The 11176-nt window shown below is 31.3% G+C and overlaps 1 pseudogene; it reads left to right on the top strand.

The window, feature by feature from the left end:
- The first annotated feature begins 9664 nt into the window (after positions 1–9664).
- Positions 9665–10237, top strand: LOC149576466 (putative dehydration-responsive element-binding protein 2H pseudogene; annotated as a pseudogene).
- Positions 10238–11176: the final 939 nt, after the last annotated feature.

Raw genomic sequence — 11176 nt, 5'->3', positions numbered from 1 at the left:
ATTCACAAAGTCTCTCCTCTTCAACAAGGCCACATCATCAAGCTTCAACTCTGTCATTTCTTCTCTACTATAGTCACTACATTGTTCCAATAAATTATTATTACGTCCACAAGATCAAGAAAGAAATGAGGGAAAATCATCCTTTTCCCTGTCATCAAGTTGAATCCACCATTTGAATTGCTTAGAGTTTTTTTAATGTTAGTTGTTTGATTCTAAATAGTCATTAAAATTTTAATATGAAGAGTAAATTGTCTTCCAAGTTTTTATAATTGAAAATTTGATAATTCCATAGCAAAGCAGTAAATATTTGCATTTTGGAGAGTACATTGCAAAATTCATTAATAGTAATCATCTATAAAAATTTAAATCAATTTTCACAATTTGAATAAATAGTTTGATAAATTTATTTATAACTAAACATCTATAAAAATTTATATTTTTTGATAGATCAAAATTAGTATAATTTGTGAAAGGAAACATTATTGATTTTGATTTTCAAATATAAAAATAATTAGTATAATTTGTGAAAGGCAACATTATTGATTTGTGTAAGCTTATTTTTACTATAGAATTAATGTCTTTTTCCTTAATTAAATGTTTATTAAAAGAAAAATATAATTATATAATTTTATTTGAAGATAGATTATTTAGTTTAAATTAAATTAGTAGACCTCTAGTTTAAATTAAAAAATTAAAATATATAGACGAATTTTATTTTATATAATTAGATTTAGGAAGAAGTCAAATTTGCTTAATCATTTTTTTGGAACAAATTGTGTCTAGTTTTTATGTGCTTATGTGTGTGTGTGTGTGTGTGTGTGTGTGTGTGTGTGTGTGTGTGTGTGAGAGAGAGAGAGAGAGAGAGAGAGAGAGAGAGAGAGAGAGAGAGAGATATTCTAGCACAAAAGATGTATAAAACAGGTAATGTAGAAGTATTTTAATTTAAAGAAAAATAAATCATTTAGAGACATATGATATTCTTAAATTTTAATTCAAAAAGAGTAATATGATGCTTAAGCATAATATCAATTTTTTCAACATTATACTTTTATATGGATAAAGTTCGACATTCATTTTAATTACCTTTAAAATATTGGTTTCTTTACCTTTAAAAATTGTCCACTCCCATGCAAATAGTTATAAAATAGAAGGTGATGTTGGAATATAATATCGAAAGATTTTAGTAAAGACAATTTATCTAGAAATCATCCCTCCTATTCATATTCAGTGAAATATTCCTCCTATTTAAATTTAGTGAAAATTAATATGAAATAGAAACTCAATTGGTTGAAAACTCCATTGGTTTAACTTGAGTTATTTGGAAATAAAAATAGAAGCCATAAAATTGTTGTGAGAGTGATTTCCTTGGTCATGGTGACTATAGATACTAAAATGCTCTTCCAAAAAATAAAAGTCATTAAAAATTGTTGTGAGAGTACTTCCTTGGTCCTTGTGACTATAGATACTAAAATTCTCCAATTATTTCAAATTAATATGAAATAGGAATTGAATTGGCTTACATTCCATTGATTCATCTTGAGCTATTTCGAAATAAAAAATAAAAGTCACAAATCAAAGGTAGTGTAGTTATGAAGGGAGAGATAAAGAGTGGGGCGAGAAATAGCAAGAGGAGATAGACAAGATAAATAGATAGAATAAAGACATATGAGGTGGTAGATGGATAGTAGATAAGGATAGTTATGAAGTGAAAGATAAAGAAGAAGGGAGAGAAATAGGCAGAGGAGATGGCCAAGATAAATAGATAGAACAAAGACATATGAGGTGGTATATGGATAGTAGATAAACAGATATATAGTAGAATATTTAATATTCTATATCTAATAGATGGATTCATTCCTTTTATTAGTATTCATAAATAATTTGTAATACAATTAACAACTTTTGGTTGTGGCTCCAACGTAGTATATGACAGAAATGCAAATAGATATATGCATACATGTGATAGGAAGAGAGATGAGGTGGGATAGGTAAAGAGATGTAGAGGGACATGGAAATATAGAGAGATATAGAGTAAAGTTAATTTTGAACTATTAATTTCAAAAAGTCAAGTGGCCCATTTCATATAGAAAATGATAGTTAGAGGGATAATGAGATGAGGGGACAGAGGGAGGGAGAGTGTGTGTGTGTGTGTGTGTGTGTGAGAGAGAGAGAGAGAGAGAGAGAGAGAGAATTTTGTGTTTAATACATATTCTAAAATGCCAAATAACCCATATACAATTATATGAAAAACAGAAGAATCTCATACTCAAAACAAAATGTAATTATTTTTACATATATTGAACAATAAGAATTATGACTAAACTTTTATACAACACATGATCACCATTATATATATATATAAAAGTTAACCCTTGCACTTTTAAAGATGCAAGTGCTAGTTATATTAACATTCAAATCATGTAGTTAAAACAGCTTTAAAGTCTGCAGTTTACACGGATGACAAAGCCTAAGTTTTCAGACCATGCCGACAAATCCCGACAGTAGAAGTCGGCGGAAGTGCAAAAAAAAAATAGAAAGATTTTCGATGTCTGTGAAAATAACATAACGCAGTGAATGAGCACAAATTGATCCTTTCAGACGCAATGTGCTCTACGTGTACAGATTTACATGCGCACAAAACAACAAACGGTCAATTTCATATTTGATGAATACATTTTGGTGCAGCTACTCATGTCTCCGCGTTCCGATTGGATGGTTCTCGGCAGATATTTGCAGGTAGCTTCAATCGAACGTAATCTTTCTGATTGGTTTGTCAAGTTACACGACAGTAATATTTTATGGTCACCCATTCTGATCGTTGCATCCTAATACCCATTCATTTCAATTTTTTTCTTCATTTTTGCTTCTACAACCCAAAATGTACGTCAGTCAGAGATAGAGGAAAATATTTTATTATTGTGTAGGTTTTTCACGTTATTTTCAAAATTAATAAGGGAACAGAGGACATACAATGAAACAAAAACCATTTTTGACTACTGAAGTTAGTTTTCCAACAATTCTATACATTTCACATGAAATTCCTACTCCATATTTTTTTATAACAGTAGTTTTTGAGTGGCTAAAATAATTTGAGTGTTACAAGATAAAACGATAGATTATTGAAAGATTTTAGATTTTGTTATAATTTAAAAAAATATATGATTTTATATTGAAAGCATTGATAGTTGATAAAATTTTATGAGTACCAATGTAATATCTATTCTTAAGTAGCTACACTAACATTATTACATTCATTTTAAACAAAATAAATACAACCTTACAGTATGTCAATTTCATGTAGAATGTCTCTAGAGCTAGAAGAACAGGAAATATCTTTAAAATCTGATGAACAACTTTAGATTGCTCATTGAACTTCCGAAACCCCTTATTGGTGTCCCTTAAAGAATTTCTTATATTTACAACATTGCTCAATGCAATTTGAACACCATTGAACTTTCCTCTCAATTTTTGGTTTACCTTCAAAATCATATTTGAGATTAATCTCCTTAGGTTCACAACTATTAGTAAGTGAAAAAATTATTCTCTTTCTTGACATTGATTGTTTGCATCTAAATGATATGATATGTAGTACCACTCCCTGTTGCACTATATAACAATATCATCATGAGGCAAGCAACTAAATTCATTCTCTACATTCATGAACAATGCACTTCTTTGTACTACATGAAGGGTCTTCATCATCTATTGCCTCTAGTAGAAAATTTTAACTCAATATAGCCAAGGCATTATACAAATTATCCATTGACTTTAATACCATATTCTTATGGAAAATTAAATGTCAATGTTTCATTTATGAATGTTAATGTTATAATTCTAACAGATAAATTATATTATATATATGAGATATATAATATATGACAAATATTATATATGGAATAATTAACTTAGATTAATGGTGATGTATATATATATATATATATATATATATTATATAATCATTATAATAAATTGAGGGTATATTAATTGTGTTATAACTATAACTAATGTAAGTTAATATATTAAAGAGACATGTCTCTCCAAGCGGCATGTCTCTTTATATCACATATATATGCATTCATGTAGTAACTTGAAAAACACATAAAATATCCAGAAGTGCTATTACAAGTTATAGAATAGATTAATCGATCGTATTTTACTAACATGATATCAGAGCAAACCTGGGAACACATATAGAAAGTGATAATGATACAATATCATGAGTCTCACCTTACAAGTAAAATTTGAATTCAATAACAAGCCATCTATGTCTAGTTTGGTGACCGTGAGTCATTTGAGTTTGGGTTGATGATTACAATAAATAATATTAAGCTCTGTCAAGGGACAGAGGCCTACCAAAATAGAATCAGACCTTCCAGTGTTGGTGGATATTGCGATGGTTGAATTTGGATGGTTATATTGCCACACACTCTCTAGGGGTGAGACAAAAATCTATTTAATATGTACAAATATGAATGGCAATATTAATAATGTAGAACCTCTATAAGCAACTACACCTAGAAAACTATCAAATTAAAGGTGTAATGCTATGTGGATTGTCCTGAATGTTGTGACTCCATTTTGGATGATTATGTTTGTTATTGGATTACTACATAGTAATAAATATCAATGTGCTAATGAAGTTTTTTTTTTCCTATGTTTGATACACAGGTCCTTGAGCTTATGGAAATTGATTTTTAACTCGTATGGTTTTAAGAGATGCAAATACCCGAAATGAATGTACCAAGTTAACATTTCTTGTGAAGGCATTTGGGAGGATATCTTGAATCTGGTAAAATTATTCTTATTCAAATGAGGGCCCAAGTCAGCAATGTCAAAAGCCTAACCAAATATGCCTTGCTAGGAAATATTTAGGGTTTACAGTATAACAGTGACTGTGGGATGTCTTTATGATATTTTTCTATGTGACTTAATATCTATTTAAAGAGATGACATATATATCAAGTAGATTTTAAAGCTTGATTATTAATGGAGCCATATGCAAGTGAAACTCTAATTAGAGACTATCCCATTGCTGAAAACATTTTATAATCATCAATTACAATATTGATTCAGAAAAAGAAATGTTGTATGAGCTAGGAGCTTATGAAAATGAAGGGAGAAATCAAGTCAGATCAGAAAGGCCCACATTCAATTGTAAGATTGTAGTGGAAGAAAAATTGCTAAAAATACATTGCAATGAAGTTGCATGATCATGTGTGTCACCAATTCAAATACTATGAATTACGGTTGGAATGAGAGGATCATTGAAATGGATGCTATCACGTGATCCCTAGCCATAAATAAGATTTCTCACTTTTACAATGAGGAAACACATTGAAACAAACTTTAGTGTGTGAGATTGAGTCCCACATTGAGAGAAAATTAATGATTGAATTGGTAAAAGCTAGAGATAGCTTAAATTCCTTGAGTGGTCCTCATTGTTCATGTATTTCTTGAGAGGGAGAGGGAACTCATGTTGTGGGAGAGGAATTTTGATGATTGATGGGATTCTAAAAGTGTTGTACAATGATCTTAAGCAATGCCTAATTATTTCATGAGTCCATGTTCCTTGTTTTCACAAGTTGGAGATAGTTAACAGTGTCAGTTATAGCAAGTGTATATCTGAAACAACAAGAATTGGGAGCAATGTTATTAAAAGGTGTTATAGCAACTTGTGAACTCCTTGTGCTTGGTTTTTGTCTTCTTGAATAGAAAGAAGGGACGGATTGTCCTCAAATAATAACATCCTTAACTCAGGAAATCTGGCTTTGATCATCATCAAAAGTTTTTGTAGTTGTGAACCATAGTCATTTGGGAAAAGAAAATGATTTATCATCATAGGGATTGATGAGGGAAGATGATTTGGTATTGCAAACCTTACCTTTGGAAGAAAGTCAAGCTTGGAGATTATTAAAATCATCTGGCATATGCTATTTGATTGTGTAGTCCTTTCAAACAGGATGTATGAATCATATATCTTGCAGATACCTAAAAATATCTGTAGAAAGGATTTTGGATCCTTAAGTTTCGAAAAATATAAAAACATATGTTTCTACTAAAAAACTTTGTGAGGTAGCATCAAGTTGTATTTTTGGTAGCATCAGAGGATATACATTGAAAAGGAGGAGAGAGAGGAAACTTGCAATGACGAGATAGTGAGATTCCTAGTCAAAGCCATTCAACTATAGTCTAGAGTTTATTAATCTTTGACCACAAGAGATAAGTATTTTATGATTATACTTTTGATTATTCGTCATGAATTTTATGTAGTTAATTCATGTTATAATAATGGGATAATAAAATATTATATGCTTCCATCATCGATATTTTCCTTCTAAATAATTTAGTTCTTTGAACTATTTGTAATCTCTTCAAATGAAATACTTTCAGGATGGATTAAGAGGTGTAAGAAATTGTACTCAAGTGAGAAAGATCTTGATGTTTGCAGTCATAAGATTGATGGATCAAGAAAATTCTTCATAGAGGAGAATTTCACATTTAGAGGGAGTTTGATGAATCCATCGAGGGCAATATTGAATGAAGGAGCTAAGGAGGTTGATGTGCACTTTCATGAATAACATTATGAGAGGTAACCTTTGACAATGAGAGGGAGTAGATAGAAGATATGATTTACTCAAGCTTTTTATGATCTTGGTTTTGAAGGAGTAGACCTTGTTGATGGATTCAACACTAATCAAAAGCTATAATAGCTAAAGGACTTTGATTCATGGGATTATGTCTTATGTATGTAGGATGGAAGGCCTTATGCTATAAAGATACCCATTGAACTAGGGAAGCATGACATGAATTGCTACCAAGAGGTTAGAAGGATGATAACAGATTCAAAGCAAGTGTGACACTTCATCAGAGAGAACCTTGTGCTAAGAGGTCAGAAAAGTTGATATGAAACTAAGAGGGACAAACCTTATTCTTTGATATGTTTTATGCTGAATGTTGTGACAACACCACATGACAGTATTCATGGAGACTTCATGTGAATTTTTGATGTCATACATGTATGATCTTGTCCCCTATGTACATCATGAAGAAGTGATGACTTCTAAATGATTATCACTTGTATTAGGATAAATTATTGAAAGGTGACAACCTTACAATAACTTGTATCATGATATACATTTTGTGTAAATGTTGAAATAAATCATGAAAGGCTTTATCTTATAAATCAACAAGTAGGTGTTAGATGTTATTAATTTAACTATCTACAAGTTGCTTGTATAGATATATTTTAGGTACTTGGTGAATATCTTGCCTTGATATTTTGATAGGCCATTACCATATTGAGTAATTACTGAATATCATTTAGTTGATGTTCTGATAGGCCATTACTTAGAGTACTTGGTGAATATCATTTGATTGATGTTTTGATAGGCCAATGCTCATGTTACCTAATATGATATCAAATAGTAATTGGTGAATATCATGTGTTGATATTCTGATAGGTCAATACTTATATGATATCATATTCTAGAAATCGTCTAATCAAAGATTTCCTATATGTATTATTCTTGAAATATTACCTATGGTGTAATATCTATGTGTTTTATCCTTCTTCATTAAGAGGGAGTGTTAATGTTATAATTCTATCCAATAAATTATATTATATATATGAGATATATAATATATGACAAATATTATATATGAAATAATAAGCTTATATTAAGAGTGATATATATGTATGTATGTATGTATGTATATCTTATTATATAATCATTATAATATATTGAAGGTATATTAATTTTGTTATAACTATAACTAATGTAAGTTAATATATTAAAGAGACATGCCTTTTTATATCACATATATATTCATTTGCATAGTAACTTGGAAAACACATAAAAATATTCAGAAGTGCTATTACAAGTTACATAATAGATTAATCAATCCTATTTCACTAACAATGAATAATAGTGGAGATTTATAGGGATACATGGGCGTGCTTAAGAATAGACAATTGATAAAAATGCATAATTTTCAATATAATATCTATTGTAAGTAGGTATGGTAACATATATCATCTTATCTTATTTTTGCATGGTAATGTAAAGGGAGTTGTAATGAAAAATATAACTTTCATCTAAATTTAGAAGTGGAGGAGACTTTTGTAGCGATATAACCAATACATGGTCCTTGCTATTTTTTAAAAATAATAAGAAGATAATTATATATTCAAAGAGGAAATCACATTATTTTTAATTGATATTAAATGACATTTCTCTTACAATTGTGGTAATAATTCAATACTATTTAATGATATAAACTATTACAAGTTTGTTTTTTGTTTTTTTGATAGGTAATGGGCTTATGCCTTGATTTTTATTATTTACTTATATTATTTGTCAAAATTAATTATTATTATGTGTTAAGTTCAATTAGAATCGAACCCACAACTTCCCAGATGAGAGGCTCACAATTCACCTTTGTGATTTAGGCTCTTACATGTTAGTAATTCGTTTTGTTGAATCGATTATTATTCATCCTATTTTAAGAAGAAGTTTCATTTTTTAATAAAATATATGACAAGATAAGATATGCATTTCATCTTAGAAATTAATGAAGTTAGGAACTTCTCTTTTATATATATATATATATATATATATATATATAGGTTACCTTTAACCCATATGATCGATACAGTATGTCCATAGGGGTCCTAGGACTACGAGGGACACATCTTGTGATGAAATGGGTCGGAGGGAGTTGTAGGTTAGCCTACAAACCCCTCTAATCCATATGATCATTTACAAAATGTCCCTAGGGATCGAACTCATATCGTGATCATATTAATTTTTTATCTTAGAATTCAGTTACAAATAGAATTGGTCTAATTAAACCGATTTTTAAACATTGATTGAAGTTTTTAAATAAAAATTTATATTATTAATTTAAAAAAATATTATGTATATTTTGAAAATTTTAATAATAAGAAAACTACGCCAACGGATCTCTTCTTCCCTGTCTTCCTTGTCACATTAAACAGGTGATATACAAAATAAGGATGATGACAGTGATGATGATTGGGAAGGCCCCAGTGACGTCAAAAACAATCGAATTCATAGATTGAAATCTAACATTTTTTTAACTCCAAATTTGCCATTGTTTAAGTCGAGGTATGAACAACACTCGTCAATACTTCGCTATAAATTCATAGGAACCTGTGGTGTGAGTCCACTGTAACGCGTTAAACTGACAAAAGTTTCTATGGGAAATGATCTATCGACGTTCCTGCTACAAGTGGAGTAATTATTATAGTAAACATAAAGTTGGAGTAATTAAATCAACTTGAAAGTTTAGAGTTTACACAGACGCCAAAGCCTATGCTTTCTGGCGGTGCCGACAATTTGCATTTTACACGGACATGACGCAGTTAACGAGCTCACGTTGCTCCATTGAGACGCAATCTGATTTAAATGCATACAAACTTGGCGAGAAAGTCATCTCCGAGCTGCAAAACAAGGAAATAGTCATTTTCATTTTTTAACTTTCTGACTCAATTTCCTTTTATCTTTTTTGGTTTTGGCTTACCTTTTTACCGCGTCCGCTTTGGATGGTCCGAGGTAGACAACGTGTGGAGAAAGCTTTGCAGCCAAGCAATTTCAGTTTAAAAGGAATGGTTCGCTATGGTTTTCGAGAGTTGAAATGAAAGATGGCCAAAACTGCGAGAGGGCAGAGAGAGGAGAAAGTAAATGAGGTGCTAGACAGATGGCGGGTGTCGAATTCAAGCGAGCAGCAGATGAAAAAGAGAAGAAGAGGAGGGGCAGTTAACAAGGGATCCACAAAAGGGTGTATGAAGGGAAAGGGGGGGTCCTGAAAATGGGCTGTACAGTTACAGAGGAGTTCGGCAGAGAAAATGGGGAAAATGGGTAGCTGAAATTAGAGAGCCCAACAATGGGAAGCGCCTCTGGCTTGGCACCTTCGAAATAGCGTATGAAGCTGCTGTTGCATATGACCGTGCCGCTCAAATCATGTACGGATCTTCTGCCTGCCTCAATAATCCTCCTCTCTCTACTCCACCTGAGCGTGAGGATTGTAGTCACTCTGGCAGCACCACTTTTGACATAGAGCAAGGGGAGATGAGTGAGATTAATATAGAAGAAATTATGATGATGTTTTGTGATGAAGGGGAAGAGAAGTCGACTACCGACCTTTCTTCCTCTCTTTTTGAAGAGCTTGGTTTCTAAAATTACATGAGATACTGTTTTATGCTGATTTATAATGATTACATTCTATTCATCTTGCTAGATATAGGGGTAGTCTTAATTTCCATAGAGTGGTGTAAGAACTATGTCCTACTCGACAATTGCCACATCATACAATTGCAAGAAGTACGGAATTAAACATTAAATAAATACTTAGTTGAAAAGTCAATAATGATTCATTATCCAATAATCAAGATTTAACAATTTTGTTTGCCATAACCAAACGTAATTAATATACATTGACAAAGATGCTAATCTACACATCATACATCTATCACATGTCTATCATATGCATGATTAAATAGTACATCAAGATTACTATAGATTCAATATCCATTGTTCATAATTGAATCTTAATGATCATTACAAGATGACATTACATCATGGGTAGAGTTAACCAAAAAGCCTCGAACATGTGCCCTTCTATAAGTTCCAATCTCCAAAGCCATCGGATATTGTCCATCTACCATCTGAGACGGGAGTGTGGCCCAAGTGCTTTTACCACACCAATTGCAGAGTGTTTAGCTCCCCCAGGGTCATTCCTGACACGAAGAACACCCTGGCCCTAGTATGAGAAGCCTAGCAACTCAGAACAAGAGGATCAGATGGATCCAGTGTAGCCTTGAACACATACTACTTTTCACATATGTCTAAGTAGCCTAAACACAAAATGTGGCATGGAAAAACATAATAACATACGTATATGCAGTAAATAATAGAAAAGCATATCTACTCATATGTAGAAAGTAAAATACAACATATCTACACATATGTGTAAAAAGAAATAGTTTGACTAAGCATTTTAAGTGCCAGAAATAGCTAAAAGAAAAAAACAAAATGTAATATATCCATTGTATCAGAATTGACAAGTAGAGAGGAACAAAGCGGATGATATCTATTTCAAACCCTCCCCTTTAAAGCCACATAACACCCAACCATAAGGAAATTTAAACATGCTT

Source organism: Cupressus sempervirens, chromosome 1, assembly GCF_028749045.1.
Source record: "Cupressus sempervirens isolate cs-2001-9-10 chromosome 1, ASM2874904v1, whole genome shotgun sequence".
Taxonomy (NCBI): Eukaryota; Viridiplantae; Streptophyta; class Pinopsida; order Cupressales; family Cupressaceae; genus Cupressus; species Cupressus sempervirens.
Note: the sequence above shows the minus strand (reverse complement) of the source record. Positions and strands in the feature narration are given on the sequence as shown.